The sequence below is a fragment of the Palaemon carinicauda genome, chromosome 6 (genome assembly GCF_036898095.1).
Source record: "Palaemon carinicauda isolate YSFRI2023 chromosome 6, ASM3689809v2, whole genome shotgun sequence".
Taxonomy (NCBI): domain Eukaryota; kingdom Metazoa; phylum Arthropoda; class Malacostraca; order Decapoda; family Palaemonidae; genus Palaemon; species Palaemon carinicauda.
In genome coordinates this window covers 126421393-126439937 of record NC_090730.1, presented here as the reverse complement: position 1 = coordinate 126439937, position 18545 = coordinate 126421393, and the positions used below count along the sequence as shown (strand labels likewise).

The window sequence follows — 18545 nt, the reverse complement described above, 5'->3', positions numbered from 1 at the left end:
GTGTACGCACTCGAAGCGGGATAGGAGAGGTACCTTATTAACAGCTCTCCTTTCATTCTCGTTTTTCGTTTTCTTGCCACTTTGACCCCTCGAAGGGTTATCTTGGTTCGGGGCGAAGATAGCTATGTGGCGTGTCAAGAATACGTCCTCTGATATTACGCGATATCCCATTTAGATTTATTTAGGGATATTCGCTCCAGGAGTTAGAATTCTGGATACCTGAAGGTAAAATTTTCTGGGAATATCACCGTAGTCAAATATACCCTTGGAAGCTACCCTAAAGGAACTTCCATCAGGACGACATGGCTATCTCACCAAAAAAAATAGATTTTTCGCTTCGCTTAAAATCAGTTTTATTACGTTTCTGTTTCTAATGGATTAGATTTCCCTATTACTGTACCATCTGATATTAAAGTTGCAGCCATGTAAATTAGAAATGTGAAAAAAAAAATCACCATGAATGACTTCCCCCAATTTAAAATCGGACCAAATTTTAATTCGAAATTTTAATGAAAACTTATATTTTGATGTTTTTAAAAGTTTAATGAGTTTTTCTCAAAATTTTTATTTGCTTAATAACCATAAAGCTAAACAAAGGTCAAGTAAGGTTTTATCTACCTGACAGTATTGAGGATTTTGAATTTGGGGTAATTTCCATGAGAATATTCTTTAATTTACCCAACTTCAGCTAAATGAAATCTTCCTTTTAAAACAATTCTCTGGGACGTATGCGTGGAGTTCATCGTTTAAGCTCAGTACATCAGTCAGTATGGTCATTGAAATCTGAAAAAGAAAATTCATTAGTATGTGCAAATATATCGGCCATTATAAGACAAGACATTCATTGCCAGTGAGATATATGCTAATCCCTTTCATGTTTTGTAAGAAAGGTTTTTAAAGTAATAACAGCATTATTGAAATACTAAATTTCTTATTATAACTAGTACCGAATATATCCCCATAGTTACTCATCTCTTAATTTGCTTACCCACTTAAACTAAGGCTAAAACACCTGGTAAAAAACAATACACTTCTTGTGTATTAAGCTGCAGAGATAATTTTCACAAAATAGAAAGCATTTAAATCCCAAAGGTTATATGAATAAACTACACACAAACATTGACATTGTATTATTTCAAATTCCTCTTCAATCGCTTCTTGCACGAAATTGTAAAAAAAAAAAAAGTTTGACTTCATCCTCACTAGTTTTGTGGAAACTTCAATAAATTTGTCAGTATAAAAAAAAAAAAACCTTAATTTACTAATTTCAGTAACTAGTCTCTGCATCTGACAAGATATCATGTAAAACAATAGAAGTCAAATGTAATCAAAATTTCCCAGGAAAGCAAATACCTTGGATAAATCATAATTAATTCAACTAAATTTTAACCCTAAAAGCAAAAAGCTGGTGTTGTAAAAAAGCAAAACATCTTGAATAATAGATTTAACATACTTAAAACAAAGTTACTAAAGTTTAATCAGTTAATATTTTTAGTTAAAAACTACACCACATTTCAAGAATTATAGGTTATTTATACAACAACCTTGTATATGGAATTGGTAAAGAAGTGTTTTAACTAGAAACGTCAATTTCCATTTATAGAAAAATAATATTCACAACTCAAAATGGGAAATATATGACACTAATTTCTAGCCAAATACATGAACCATCTATATTTGCTACTCATCATATAATTTATGCATTTCTGACCATGATTATTGGGGATAACCAGTCATTTTACAAGTTTTTGGACTCCAGTGAGACACCGGAGTTTTGGGTCGAGAAATGCCCAAAACGAGTGATTTATTTGAATACAGAAATGCAAAATATACAAGACAACCAGCTGGAAAAACACACAGTTCTTGTAAGTGGCTGTAAATTAAAGTATTAATTATCCACGATACACCTCACTCCTTATGGTTTTAGCTCCGCCGAGGTTCGCTATGTTCGCAAAATGAACATTACGTCATTGCTACTATGATCTGGTACATAATGCTGCACATGCAAGCCCCAGGGTTATTATTTCAGGGACATTTTTTACTTTCATTTTAGCAAAAATAGTTTTACTAAAAAAAATTTTTTCAATATAACCAATTCCCAAAATAGATTAAATTATACTGAATTTCGAAATGAATGCACTTCCTTCTGAGAGACGTCTCCATATGATTAGTGTCTTCTGAGAGACGTCTCCATGTGATTAGTGTCAAGCTGGTACTATGAAGGAGAGTGGAAAAATGGCTATTGTAGGAGTCTTTCGAACCCTCCCATGCCTGACAGTCTCTCTCGCACACTCAAGTGCCTGGCTGGAGTGTCTCGCACACTCCTAAGTGCCGGGCTAGAGTCTCTCGCACACTCCTAAGTGCCGGGCTAGAGTCTCTCGCACACTCCTAAGTGCCGGGCTAGAGTCTCTCGCACACTCCTAAGTGCCGGGCTGGAGTCTCTCGCACACTCCTAAGTGCCTGACTGGAGTCTCTTGCACACTTCTAAGTGCCTGAGTGGAGTCTCCTAAGTGGAGTCTCTTAAGTGCCTGAGTGGAGTCTCTCGCACACTTTCAAGTGCCTGACTGGAGTCTCTCGCACACTTTTAAGTGCCTGACTGGAGTCTCTCGCACACTTTTAAGTGCCTGACTGGAGTCTCTTGCACACTTTTAAGTGCCTGACTGGAATCTAAGCACTCAAGTGTGTGAACGGAGTCTCTAAACCTTCAATTGTGACTGGAGCGTCTGACCGGAGTCTCCAAACCTTCACAAGTGTGTAACTAAATTCTCTAAACTCTCACAAGTGGTTAACCAATTTCACCAAATTTTCACAAGCATGTAACCAAATTCACCAAATCTTCACAAGTGTGTAACCAAATTCTCCAAATTTTGTGTAACTAAATTCACCAAATTTTGTGTAACCAAATTCACTAAACATTAACATTCTAACCAAAGTCACTAAACATTCAAAATTGTTTAACATCGAATAAACCTTCACATTTGAGTTCCCAAATTCACTAAACCTTCTTATGTATGTAACCAAATTCACCAAACTTCTCTAGTGTGTAACCAAATTCACCAAACCTTCACAAGTGTAACCAAATTCACCAAACCTTCACAAGTGTAACCAAATTCAAACATTCATAAGTGTGTAATCAAATTCACCAAACTTTCACAAGCGTGTAACCAAAGTCATCAAATCTTCATAGGTGTGTAAGCAAATTCACCAAACCTTTATAAGTGTGTAACTAAATTCAGCAAACACTCACAAGTGTAACCAATTTCATTAAACTTTAGTTTGTGTAATAAAATTCAATAAACTTTCACATTATTCTAACCAAAGTGAGTACGTACTCACAATTGTGTAACCCCAAGTGATGATTTCACATTTGTGTAACCAAATTCACTAAATCTCGACAAGTGTGCAACCAGTCACTCAACCTTCACAAGAGTGTAACCAAATTCACTTAACATTCACATTTGTAAAACCATAGTAACAACTTTGACTGTGTAAAGAAAATCACTAAACCTTCACATATGTATAACCAAAGTCACTAAACCTTCACATTTGTGTAACCAAAGTCACTAAACCTTCACATTGGTGCAACCAAAGTCACCAAACCTTCACCTTGCACCAAGTCACCAAACCTTCACATTTGTGCAACCAAGTCACCAAACCATCACATTGGTGCAATCAAGTCACCAAACCATCACATTGGTGCAATCAAGTCAACAAACCTTCACATTGGTGCAATCAAGTCACCAAACCTTCACACTGGTACATTCAAATCACCAAAACTTCACATTGGTGTAACCAAGTGACCAAAACTTGACATTTGTGTAACCAAAGTCAGGGACCTTCACATTTGTATAAATAAATTCACGGAACCTTAACGAGTAACCATAGTAAAAAAAACTTACACTACTGAGTTCAGTCGATTACCCTATTGTCATTAATATATTGTGATTTAATGTATTCATATAAAGTTATTTTCCTCCGCAAGAACAAGATTGTACCTTGAAGTAGCCAGTTTGAAGGCTGAGTGAGAGTGAGCGAGTAACGTTTATGAATGTGTGCAATGCTAAATTGGAGGATATGTAATTTAGAGCAAGTTCGTCGAAGAAGGACCTAATTGACTTAGTTGATTTAACCCTGGATAGGTATGCTACTTGGACACCCCTTTAAGGGTATACTCGGTCGTGAACGACCCCGACTCCGAAAAAAATTCAGAAAAAATCTAGTTATGCATCAATCTGTATTGTTTGACTTGCCAAAAATACTTCAAAGAATGCTAAAAATTACTGAAAATATAAATGATACCCATCTACAAAATAACTATTTATTGGAAATATATAAAAAATTTAAGTATACAAAAAAAGACGACGTAAATATTCACAAAAAATAGAAATATACATATACACATAAATCCCTTTAGGGACACCTTCTTAGATGGCAAAGCAACAGCGTGTAATTGCTGGAAATGAGTTGGACCCATAGAAGTCAAGATCTGAAATGAGAAAAAAAGGGTAAATTTTTTTGGCCAAAAAAATGTCCAAATTTCATGAATTTTTTTGGGTACCCAAATGAAATAGGAAGAGGCTAATTTTTTTATAGAATAAACTCATATTATCCTAGAACAGAAATACATAATAAAATGTGCACTAAGATGTAATTTACTGTTATAACAGGGGCAAAATCTAAAGGTCATTTTTTGACGGCCTAGTTCACAATGTAAATTTCTTATGAAAATCATTGTATCTCCTATAAAATATGATATTCATGCATTAAATTATACCAAAATATCACGAATTCTATACAGAACAAGAATATATAGAGATATGCCAACTTACCTTTCGGGTATGTCAACAAAATGGCCGCAGACCGCAACAACACTTACAGCCCAATCTACCACTTGAAATGAAGAATGGGGTTGCAAGCTCCATATTATCATCAACATCTCTTTTTAACTCCATTAGAAGTGTGTTGATGACATCCATGCCGAGGGAATACTATCTGCTGGCCATTATTGAAGATAAATTCAAAATAAATAGAAAAAAAATCAAATTTGCAAAAAAACTAAAAAAATCAGAAATTAGCATTTGAGGGAAAATGGACCTCATGGCAATATATGGCATCTGAGCCAAAACCAATGTCATGCAAGTGGTAGACAAATCATCCACCCACACTTTCCAACTATAAAGAACCAAACAAGTATTAACACTGTTCGACAATTTATAATTATGTAATAACTTTGCTGTTTAATCACTTACCCCTATAAAGGTATGTAGGTCCGAGGTCGACCCCTGGGGGGTAAGAAAACGGGGAAGGAGGGAAGTTAGACGAAAATCAGTCCTAAAGCAGACAATGGCATGTAGACTAGTCACCCCTTGCAGGTCGATCACTTCCATATTCGAGACAGCTGATGATTTATGGGGAAAAAACAGGTTTTGAACATGCTGTAAGGGTCGCAAACGACCCATCATACCTTTCCTTGAATTAAAAAAGCTTAATTTTTTCTCGTTAACATCACTGAAAACTGTAGCAATAGCAGTTATAAATAAATAGTACTGAAGTCAATCATTACGTTTGTCAAAACGTGCTCAAAAGTGAAAGTATGCAAGTGTTATGGTTAGATATATCACCAATCCCCGGAACGTGAGTAAAATAACAAACGTTTGATCATCACCATAACATGCCGTCGGACCAGTGCCTTTGGACATCTCACCCTCTGGGGAAGGAACCTAATCGCTTTATCCCCAAAGGCGGAGTAAGCTTTTAAATGCCAGAAGCTAACCATTGTATTGTACCTTTTAAGAGGCGATAACCTCAAGCAGCAGAGTAGATGGAAGATTCCATATTAATGATAAAAAACTGTCTTGTTAAAATAGTGTGAGCCTTATACTATTCCAATATTTAATTTTGGTATGGAAGTATAAATTGGAATTAGGCACTACCATAGGAGTTTTATTTGTTAATCTTATATTACTTATATTTTTGTCCGATTATCCTTTAGGTGCGTATGACTTCTTTACTTTTTCCACGAGGGTTATCAGCAAGATTGAATGGCCAAGTGTGTATTGACAGCGAGTGTGTATACGGTACGTCATTCAGAAGATAGCAGCAGAGTACAGCCATAGAGCTATTCGTCTACCGCAATATCACTGGATAAAACGCCATTCAATATATATGGGGCAAAGTAAAAAACTATAGCTAGAAAAAAATATGAAAGACTAAGGTGCTACTGCAGGAATCACTAGATAGAATAACAAAAGATTGGGACAAAGCTGCAAGACCAACAGACTTTGCAACATGAATATACAGAGTATTGCTATAAGTTATGACATTGAACTTTCCCTCTGACGTCAATTCGCCATAAAGCCATTGCTTCTACCAAAAATTTATTTATCTAGTGTTAAGATATATAATCAATAAAACTTGGTTTTCCTTCAAAAGATAAGTATTGAAGATGCTACGTATAATGACAATATCTTTACAGAAGTATTTACTTTATCCGTTAATATATATATAAAATATATGAAAATACATATATAGGAAGGAATAGAGTATGGAATGAGATTATGTGAACCGTTGTAGGCTACTTATAAGAACCCAACCTTTAACCTTGACCCCAAAGGTCTTGAAAGCAAATCTAATACCTCCAACCCTTGTTCAATCCAGCTTGTCATGTGTTCTTGTTTTAAGAGTTGTAACGGAAAGATATAGAAAGAGGAACCCTCCACTAAGTATTCTGGAAAAAGACCTGGTCCAACGGCCAAATATCGTATGCACAGGTTTATAGATTCACATTTAACCGAATTAAGATTTCAATCAACACAACTGCGATAGAAAATCAACCAAAATCACGATTTAAAAATCACCGGAAAAACCGTTGGATAAAAAAATTACCTTATTATCCACATTTATCCAATCGAAATAGGCTATAAAAAATCACAATAGCCCAAAATACCCACCGATACATCGAAAACATTTACGAAAAAATTCAAACATTAAATTACTACAAAAGAAAACACATATGTTTTAAAGGATACTCATGGTTTCACTTCCAAAAATCCACTCGATGGCAACGAACAATTAGGAGAGTTGTGTGCTAAAAGTTTTCCCGAATTTTGCACTACAACGATTGGTACAGAATACAGTTTCACGGGGTATACTAAAAGCTTCAAAATATAAAAAGAGATTTCATAAATATATTAAAGCTGTATTGCCTTGCACGTGTATGTACTCTTGACCAGAAATCTCAAGGTAAAGCCCACTTAAGCAGTAAAAGAATACTTAAAAAATGTATACGAGATCATTCATTTGTACAATATTAAAGGACATGAAAATGGGAGACTCTCAACCGGAAGTATGAGGAACTGTGTGAAAAACAAGGAATTTAGATAGCTTCACACGGCGATGTCAGCTCAAGATAAAATTTGTAAAACCAGCACATAAATTCCACGGAATGTAATGTTTAGAATATGGGAATAACAATGAAGATTTAAAAAGAATACTTACATATAATATCCATGTTTAACGTTCACATCCTCAGCCCCATGATATAAATGGCTCAAAACAGTCTGAAGGTTCAAAATGTAGAACTTTAGAAATCAAGGAAGCAGAAATCCTTGTTCTGTCGTCCTTGGGAGACATGTGGCTCCATCTGTATTTGGTCTTCAGAATCATTATTGCTTATGCAAATCCTAACATTTTAATAGAATTTTCCATTGGATGCTATTTTATTGATACTGAGGAACAGATTTATTAGAAGCATAGCAAAATTTCACCTCATATCAAATTTTTATAAAGTTTCTGTTCCTTACCTAGGACAAACGATAATCAAATTTGAAATATTTTCAAAATTATTTTGTGAATAGCAAGATAACACTAATTACACTGGTGAAAATAAAAAAGACCATGGGAAATAAAAACATGCCACAAAAAACAATGGCAGTAATAGGAAAATGGCTATTTGATATATTCTAATAATAAACACTTACAGTTAACTTGTAATATGGACAAAGTATTTTTACTACATACGTTTATTGAAGAGTTTTACAGGTTTTTGTAGTATTTTGCATCAATTCCTGGTCATCTCATTCTTGTCAGACGCTTATTGGCACGTTCCAATCAATCGTCACCTCTCTTCCTACCTAGGGTTCAAGCTACAACAAAGATTTCATGCCTTCAGAGCCATGCCATTCGGGCTAAACATAGCCCCAAGGATTTTCACCAAGCTTGTAAACGCAGATGTCCATCACTTACGCCTAAAGGGAATCCAAATAGTGTCTTACTTGGACGACTGGCTGGTGTGGGCAGTATCCATGACAAAACGCATGCAAGCCTCCAAGAAGGTGATCTAGTTCCTTGAACATCTAGGATTAAAGATCAACATTGAAAAGTCTCGACTTTCTCCATCTCAAAGGTTTGTGGTTGGGAATCCACTGGAACTTCCAGTCACACCAGTTTTCCATTCCTGTGAAGAAGAGGAAAGAAATAGCAGGATCTGTCAAGAGACTACTAGAATCCAAACGGATATCAAGACGCGAACAGGAGAGTGTGCTGGGCTCTCGACAGTTTGCCTCAGTAACAGATCCTGTGCTAAGAGCACAGCTAAAGGATGCAACTGGAGTTTGGAGAAAATATGCATCAAACGCGCAAAGAGATCTAATAAGACCACTACCGACTCGTCTGCGAAAGCTTCTCAAGCTGTGGTCCAATGCCAAGCAACTGAAGAAATCGATACTTCAGCCACCTCCCCCCTCAATTACTATTCATACAAACGCTTCAAAGGAAGGATGGGGAGGTCATTCTCCCCGGAAGAAAGTCCAAGGACCTTGGTCCAACCTGTTCAAGTAGTTTCATATAAACTTTCTGGAAGCCATGGCAGTACTTCTTACACTGAAGAAAGTATCTCTTCTGCCACTTGGCCCACATAAGATTGGTCCTAGACAGCAAGGTGATAGTGAGATGCCTGAATCGACAAGGGTTGAGGTCACTTCAAATCAACCAATTGATGTTGGCCATCTTCCGGCTAGCGGAAAAGAAGAGATGGCACTTGTCAGCAGTTCACCTTCAATGGTTCCGCAACGTGATGGCGGACGCTCTATCCAGGTTCACACCGATAAGAGTCAGAATGGTCCCTAGATGTAGGATCGTTCTCTTTCATCTCGAGTTAAGTCCTGGAACTGCAGATAGACCTCTTTGTAACAAACGACAACAAGAAGTTACATTGTTATGTGTCCTTTTACGAGGATCCTCTAGCAGAAGCAGTGGACGCTATACCCCTCGACTGGAACAGAGGGTCCAGAATTTACCTAATCCCTCCACCCAACCTTCTATTGAAGGCCCTCAACAAACAGATCTTTCAAGGGGAAGCAGCAATAGTGGCTCACAAGTGGCCGAACAGAGTTTGGTTCCCTCTGGCATTAGAACTACGACTGAAGTTTGTGCCGCTACCGGATCCAGTTTCGACTCGGCGAGTACAGAAGTCGACTGTCTTCGTTTCGTCACAGAAAACCCTGAACCTACATCTCATGATTTTCTCTCCCTAGCGGTAAGAAAAAGATTCGGGATATAAAGGAACAGTATAGACTTTTTAGAGGAATATAAGTCCAAATCTACCAGAAGACAATATGAGTCATCATGGAAGAAGTGGGTGTCCTTTGTCAAGGCGAAGAAACCACAAAAGATTGACAGACTTCTGTTTTTCATTCTTCATCCACCTTCATGAACAAGGTTTAGCAGCCAACACAATATCAACGTGAAAGTCTGCCTTGACAAGGCCTATTCTATATGCCTTCCATGTCGACCTCTCTAATGACATTTTTAACAAAATTCCAAAGGCCTGTGCTAGGCTCAGACCATCAGCACCTCCGAAACCAATTTCATGGTCTCTGGATAAAGTTCATTTCACTTCAATGATGAATAATAAGGTGTGTGCTTTAAAGGATTTGACCCAAAAAGTTATATTTGTTTGCACTCGCTTTGGGGGCCAGAGTTAGTGAAATAGTAGCCCTCTCGAGAGAGGAAGGTCATGTTCAGTTCTTAGACGGGGGAGAACTGAACCTTTTTCCGGATCCAACGTTTCTCGCCAAGAACAAGCTACCCACCAATAGGTGGGGACCCTGGAGAATCTGCCCTCTGAAGGAAGATGCATCTCTATGTCCAGTGGAGTGCCTAAAGGTCTATCTTCGTAGAACTTCAAACTTTAGGGGAGGACAGCTGTTTAGGGGAGAAACCTCAGGCTCAAATTTATCTCTGAAGAAACCAAGGGCGAAAATCACCTATTTTATTCGCAGAGAAAATCCAGACAGTACACCCGCAGGTCATTATCCGAGAAAAGTTGCCTCTTCCATAAATTTCTTTAATAATATGGATTTTGAACATCTTCGTTCATACACTGGCAAGAAGTCATCCAGAGTATTCTTTAGACACTATGCGAAGCTAGTGGAGGAACTTAAGAGGCCTTTGGTAGCAGCAGGTAGTTTCCTTAGACCTGCTGTCTAAATCTGCGAGGAACAGCGAAATTAAGTGGGATGATTAATTCAGGGGTGGGTGTGTAGTCACGGACTGTTTCTACAGACTAAGCGATAGGCCACTAAGGTGTCCTTATGAACTGTTCCATAGGTAAAGGTGAACCAAACATAATGAGGACACGTGCCAAGCATTTGTTACGCTAGTGTGATTGAACATTAATACAGAATGTAACTATTAATATTTTGATTTCAAAAGTGGTGCATATATGTTTCCTTTTCAGATGAAACAATATTTTCTGTTTTTACTGTTATGTTTATGCTTAATTGTTTGTTCATCCACATTTTATAATTCTTATAAATGTCGATTGACCTATATATTTATTTGATTATCAATAAACTAGTTCTTAGTGAACCTTGCGTCTTATTCGCCCACATCATTTTACTAGAAATGTACTTAGCATTACACTTAAAACTATGGATAATTGTAACATGAATGGTCTTACAGATTGTTCCTTGCTACAAGCAAACATTCATTGGCTTATTCCTTCCTCAGGAAGGAAAGACTATTACCCTAAAGGGATGGTGGTGGATATGCAAAATTGTTCCTAAACATTTACAAACCTTAGTCCAATCCATTCATAAGAATAGGCATACCGGGGACTTGTTGGTATTTCATACTTACATTGGTGGTTCTTATACAAACTTTGCTTTATAAGGTATAGGTTGAGACCACTATACAGGCTTGTCTGTTAGTCATCCATAGGTAATATGTACTCCGAGACTTTTCCAGAGTCTAGTATGACTCTTCCCTGTAGGGGGCAGGAAGCACTAACATGGTTTATGATTAGATTGAATGATGTATAACGGTAACATCATAGGTCTCTAGCTCTTTGCTGACTAGGAAATACTTTCTTGAGGGTATGGCACGATTTGAAAATCCACAGATACAGTAATGCTCTGGTAAACTTCCATCAGGACGTCATGGCCTGAGCCTAAAAAGCGGATTTTGAGCGAAGCGAAAAATCTATTTTTGGGCGAGATAGTCATGTCGTCCTTATGGACCCGCCCTTCCCTGCAATAAAAAATGGGTATAGGACCCAACCCCCCATAATAGGGTATCTGTAGCACCTCGCGTATCGCTACAAGGAATAGAGATGGCGCCGTCGACGGCATTGTGTACGCACTCGAAGAGGGATAGGAGAGGTACCTCATTAACAGCTCTCCTTTCATTCTCGTTTTTCGTTTTCTTGCCACTTTGACCCCTCGAAGTGTTAACTCGGTTCAGGGTGAAGATAGCTATGTGGCGTGTCAAGAATACGTCCTCTGATATTACGCAATATCCCATCTAGGTTTATTTAGGGATATTCGCTCCAGGAGTTAGAATTCTGGATAACTGAAGGTAAAATTCTCTGGGAATATCACCGTAGTCAAATATACCCTAGGAAGCTACCCTAAAGGAACTTCCATCAGGACGACATGGCTATCTCACCCAAAAAAATAGATTTTTCGCTTCGATTGAAATCAGTTTTATTACGTTTCTGTTTCTAATGGATTATATTTCCCTATTACTGTACCATCTGATATTAAAGTTGCAGCCATGTAAATTAGAAATGTGAAAAAAATAATCACCAGGAATGACTTCTCCCAATTTAAAATCAGACCAAATTTTAATTCGAAATTTTAACGAAAACTTATATTTTCATGCTTTTAAAAGTTTAATTTGAGTTTTTCTCAAAATTTTATTTGCTTAATAACCATAAAGCTAAACAAAGGTCAAGTAAGGTTTTATCTACCTACCAGTATTGAGGATTTTGAATTTGGGGTAATTTCCACGAGAATATTCTTTAATTTACCCAACTTCAGCAAAATGAAATCTTCCTTTTAAAACATTCTCTGGGACGGATGCGTCGAGTTCATCGTTCAAGCTCAGTACATCAGTCAGTATGGTCATTGAAATCTGAAAAAAAGAAAATTCATTAGTATGTGCAAATATATCGGCCATTATAAGACAAGACATTCATTACCAGCGAGATATATGCTAATCCTTTTCATGTCTAGTAAGAAAGGTTTTTAAAGTAATAACAGCATTATTGAAATACTAAATTTCTATTATAACTAGTACCGAATATATCCCCATAGTTACTCATCTCTTAATTTGCTTACCCACTTAAACTATGGCTAAAACACATGGTAAAAACAATACACTTCTTGTGTATTAAGCTGCCGAGACAATTTTCTCAAAATTGAAAGCGTTTAAATCCCAAGGGTTATATATATAAACTACACAAACATTGACACTGCATTATTTCAAATTCCTCTTCAATCGCTTCTTGCACGAAATTATAAAAAAAAAGTTTGACTTCATCCTCACTAGTTTTGTGGAAACTTCAATAAATTTGTCAATATAAAAAAAAAACGTTAATTTACTCATTTCAGTAACTAGTCTCTGCACCTAGCAAGATATCACGTCAAACAATAGAAGTAAAATGTAAACAAAATTTCCCAGGAAAGCAAGTACCTTGGAAAGATAAATCATAAGAAATTCAACTAAATTTTAACCCTAAAACCAAAAAGGTGATGTTGTAAAAAAGCGAAAAATGTTGAAAAAAAGATTTAACATACTTAAAACACAGTGTTACTTAAGTTTAAGCAGGAAATATTTTTAGTTAAAAAAAGACTCCACATTTTAAGAATTCTAGGTTATTTATACAATAACCTTGTATATGGAATTGGTAAAGAAGTATTGAAACTAGAAACGTCAATTTCTTTTTGTAGAAAAATAATATTCACAGCTCAAAATGGGAAATATATGACACTAATTTCTAGCCAAATACATGAACCATCTATATTTGCACCTCATCATATTATTTATGCATTTCTGACCATGATTATTGGGGCTAACCAGTCATTTTACAAGGTTTTGGACTCCAGTGAGACACCGGAGTTTTGGGTCAAGAAATGTCCAAAACGAGTGATTTATTTGAATACAGAAATGCAAAATAAACAAGATAACCAGCTGGAAAAACACATATTTCTTTTAAGTGGCTTTAAATTAAAGTATTAATTATCCACGATACACCTCACTCCTTATGGTTTTAGCTCCGCCGAGGTTCGCTATGTTCGCAAAATGAACATTACGTCATTGATACTATGATCTGGCAAATGGTCCACAATGTGCTGCGCATGCAAGCCCCAGGGCTATTATTTCAGGGACATTTTTTACTTTCATTTTAGCAAAAATAGTTTTACTAAAATTTTTTTTTCAATATAACCAATTCCGAAAATAGATTAAATTATACTGAATTTCGAAATTAATGTACTTCCTTCTGAGAGACATCTCCATGTGATTAGTGTCAAGCTGGTACTGTGGAGGAGAGTGGAAAAATGGCTATTGTAGGAGTCTTTCGAACCCTCCCGTGCCTGACAGTGTCTCTCGCACACTCAAGTGCCTGGCTGGAGTCTCTCGCACTCTCAAGTGCCTGGCTGGAGTCTCTCGCACGCTCCTAAGTGCCTAGCTGGAATCTCTCGCACAATCAAGTGCCGGGCTGGAGTCTCTCGCACAATCAAGTGCCGGGCTGGAGTCTCTCGCACACCCAAGTGCCTGGCTGGAGTCTCTCGCACACTCCTAAGTTCCTGGCGTGAGTCTCTCGCACACTCCTAAGTGCCTGAGTGGAGTCTCTCGCACTCGCCTAAGTGCCTGAGTGGAGTCTCTCGCACACTTTTAAGGTCCCGAGTGGAGTCTCTCGCACACTTTTAAGGTCCCGAGTGGAGTCTCTCGCACACTTTTAAGGTCCCGAGTGGAGTCTCTCGCACACTTTTAAGGTCCCGAGTGGAGTCTCTCGCACACTTTTAAGGTCCTGAGTGGAGTCTCTCGCACACTTTTAAGGTCCTGACTGGAGTCTTTCGCCCACTCCTAAGTGCCTGGCTGGAGTCTTTCGCCCATTCCTAAGTGCCTGGCTTGAGTCTCTTAAGTGCCTGAGTGGAGTCTCTCGCACACTTTTAAGTGCCCGAGTGGAATCTCTCTCACACTTTTAAGTGCCTGAGTGGAGTCTCTCGTACACTTTTAAGGTCCTGACTGGAGTCTCTCACACACTTTTAAGTGCCTGACTGGAGTCTTTCGCACACTTTTAAGTGCCTGACTGGAGTCTTTCGCGCACTCTTAAGTGCCTGACTGGAATCTAAGCACTCAAGTGTGTGAACGGAGTCTCTAAACCTTCAATTGTGACTGGAGCGTCTGACCGGAGTCTCCAAACCTTCACTAGTGTGTAACTAAATTTTCACAAGTGGGTAACCAATTTTACCAAATTTTCACAAGCGTGTAACCAAATTCACCAAATCTTCTTAAGTGTGTAACCAAATTCACCAAATTTTGTGTAACTAAATTCACCAAATTTTGTGTAACCAAAGTCACTAAACATTCAAAATTGTTTAAAATTTAATAAACCTTCACATTTGAGTTCCCAAATTCACTAAACCTTCTTAAGTATGTAACCAAATTCACCAAACCTTCACAAGTGTAACCAAATTCACCAAACCTTCACAAGTGTAACCAAATTCACCAAACCTTCACAAGTGTAACCAAATTCAAACATTCATAAGTGTGTAACCAAATTCACCAAACTTTCACAAGCGTGTAACCAAAGTCATCAAATCTTCACATGTGTGTAAGAAAATTCACCAAACCTTCATAAGTGTGTAACCAAATTCAGCAAACATTCACAAGTGTAACCAATTTCATTAAACTATAGTTTGTGTAATAAAATTCAATAAAATTTTACATTCTAACCAAAGTGAGTACGTACTCACAGTTTTGTAACCCCAAGTGATGAAAGCTTCACATTTGTGTAACCCCAAGTGATGAAAGCTTCACATTTGTGTAACCCCAAGTGATGAAAGCTTCACATTTGTGTATTTGTGTAACCCCAAGTGATGAAAGCTTCACATTTGTGTAACCCCAAGTGATGAAAGCTTCACATTTGTGTAACCAAATTCACTAAACCTCGACAAGTGTGCAACCAGTCACTCGACCTGCACACGAGTGTAACCAAATTCACTAAACATTCACATTTGTATAACCATAGTAACAACTTTGACATTGGTGCAGCCAAGTCACCAAACCTTCACATTGGTGCAGCCAAGTCACAAAACCTTAACATTGGTGCAGCCAAGTCACCAAACCTTCACATTGGTGCAGCCAAGTCACCAAACCTTCACATTGGTGCAGCCAAGTCACCAAACCTTCACATTGGTGCAGCCAAGTCACCAACCCTTCACATTGGTGCAGCCAAGTCACCAACCCTTCACATTGGTGCAGCCAAGTCACCAACCCTTCACATTGGTGCAGCCAAGTCACCAACCCTTCACATTGGTGCAACCAAGTCACCAAACCTTCACATTGGTGCAACCAAGTCACCAAACCTTCACATTGGTGCAACCAAGTCACCAAACCTTCACATTGGTGCAACCAAGTCACCAAACCTTCACATTGGTGCAACCAAGTCACCAAACCTTCACATTGGTGCAATCAAATCACCAAACCTTAACATTGGTACATTCAAATCACCAAAATTTCACATTGTTGTAACCAAGTGCCCAAACCTTGACATTGGTGTAAACCAAAGTAACCAACCCTTGACATTGGTGTAATCAAAGTCACCAAACCTTGACATTGGTGTAACCAAAGTCACTAAACCCCGACATTGGTGTAACCAAAGTCACTAAACCTTCACATTGGTGTAACCAAAGTCACTAAACCTTCACAAGAAATACCAAATTCACTAACTCCTCAATGTGTAACCAAATTCACTATACTTTCACAAGTGTAACAAAAATCACTAAACCTTCACATTTGGGCAACCAAAGTAACTAAACCTTCAATTTGTGTAACCAAATTCACTAAACCTCCTTATTTATGTAACCAAAGTCACTAAACCTTCATATTTGTGTAACCAGATTCACTAACCTTCACTTTTGTGTAACCAAAGTTACTAAACCTTCACATTTGTATAACCAAAGTCAGGGACCTTCACATTTGTATAAAATAAATCACAGAACCTTAACGAGTAACCATAGTAAAAAAACTTACACTACTGAGTTCAGTCGATTACCCTATTGTCATTAATATATTGTGATTTAATGTATTCATATAAAGTTATTTTCCTCCCCAAGAACAAGATTGTACCTTGCAGTAGTCAGTTTGAAGGCTGAGCGAGTGAGTAAGTAACGTTTATGAATGTGTGCAATGCTTTAATCAAGTCTGAAATTGGAGGATATGTAATTTAGAGCAAGTTCGTCGAAGAAGGACCTAATTGACTTACTATGAGATGCAGGGCCTCTGTAACACGGTTTTTTGGACTTTGCTCTTTATCAAGGCATCTGATGTAGCTGAAAGTTGACATATGTATATTTTACAACCACACACAAATTTTGTCAGCATTTTCAATAACCTAAACCCGATAGTTTTAATTTTTATAGAGTAAAAATGATCTAGCCGACGCCATGGCCAGTGATAACGAGCCAAGAGTCGAAAACATTCATTACGTAAGCAATGTAAACACCTTTTGACAAAATTTTGCCCCGCCCATCCACCGGACACCCATTCACCTTCTTCCATCGGCTCTGGAACCCATAACAGTCAAGAATGGCTAGCAGGATTTGGAATTGCCCGTGGTTGCAAAACTGCATTTATCTTACGACTTGCAACTTTATACAGTCAAGAGAAATCCCATGGCCATATTTACTATAGCCTGAATAGGTAATTATTCAGTTTCTAGTTTAAATCCAATGTTTATGGTCTGATTTGTATTTAGCGTAATATGATTATAATACTTGTAATGTCACTCAGGCTTTTGAACATTTCCATTAACTATTCACTATGCCACCAGAGAGAGAGAGAGAGAGAGAGAGAGAGAGAGAGAGAGAGAGAGAGAGAGAGAGAGAGAGAGAGAGATTGTATGTAAATAGTCTTGATATAACTATTTTTGTTAAAATGAGAATTGTGTGCTAAACTCTCCATCAGACCAACGGATCATCCGATATAATTTTTTTTTTCTTCTTCTTAGGCCGTACGACCGTGTTGGCTATGTTTTGGGCATGACTGCATTTTGTAAATAAATCATGAAAAGTTTTAGGAGTTTTATTTGTACATCTTATGGGAATTTATAGGAGTAAAGTGAACATAATTCATTTATCCTTTAAAATAATTACTACATGTAGCAAAACAAATAGTAGTAAAGATGATAATGCAATGAAGGAATGATACCAAACTTTATCTTTAGCTTCAACATCGGCAATAACATACCCAGTAGCCATAAATTTGTCAGCTTAATGAAATAGCCTATCATCTAATATAAAACTTAAATTCTGAGGAGGCCATGGCTTATTGCACAGTGAAAAAAAAATGACAGACTTTATGAATGGCGGAACGATACATAAATGTGGGTGGGGTTTCTGTGCTAGCGTAGTAATACTACTGTAGCAGCAGTGCCGCAACAGTAGTATACATGAATCAAACGTTTAGGCCAACTGCTGGGATCCTTGAGGATCATTTAGCACTTCTTACAACTACTCGAGAAATAAGTTTTTATAGCCAGAATTTTAATTTTCTGATCCAACAATGCCCATGATAGCCTTCAGTGTTATCCAGAATTATAACGAGGCCAAAGTGGGTGGAGCCTCATGAAGTCATCATTCTGACGATAATTATTGGTGAAAGTTTAAAGCAAAATACAGTACCGGCTATATTTTTTTTTTTTTTTTTTTTTTTTTTTTTTTTTTTTTTTTTTTTTACAGTAAATAGATCGGTAGATAGACAATAAATAAAAATTGCTTGACATTGGATATAGCAGTTATCAAATCAAGCTTGTCTACTACGTTTTTGAAAATTACCAACTATTCCCTACACCTTGTCAGTCTGATTGTGAGCTATAAAGTAGACTGTAATTTCTTAGGAAACTTATTTTGGGAGTTAGACAAATAATCGAAGTGTTTTTGTATTTATTAACATATTTTGTTCGTTTGTTCATTATGACAATTCTCAGTGGAGAGGTTTCAGAGTTCATAAAGGTGTACTGCTTTGCTTTTATTTAC

General features: G+C 37.3%; 1 protein-coding gene across 12 annotated transcripts in view; it reads right to left on the bottom strand.

Annotated features, from left to right (window-relative positions):
* Positions 1-18545, bottom strand: part of LOC137642644 (uncharacterized) — a 121949-nt gene that overhangs the window by 79503 nt on the left and 23901 nt on the right. For 5 of the 12 annotated variants that reach the window (XR_011044825.1, XM_068375403.1, XM_068375395.1 and 2 more), the window contains 2 exons: positions 12255-12414; positions 619-783 (listed from right to left, as the gene is read on the bottom strand). The gene's annotated coding sequence lies outside the window, so the exon portion shown is untranslated. Of the gene's footprint in view, positions 1-618; positions 784-7497; positions 7560-8019; positions 8206-12254; positions 12415-18545 lie in introns of those variants that run through there. The other 7 variants (XM_068375399.1, XM_068375402.1, XM_068375396.1 and 4 more) reach the window with 4 other exon arrangements.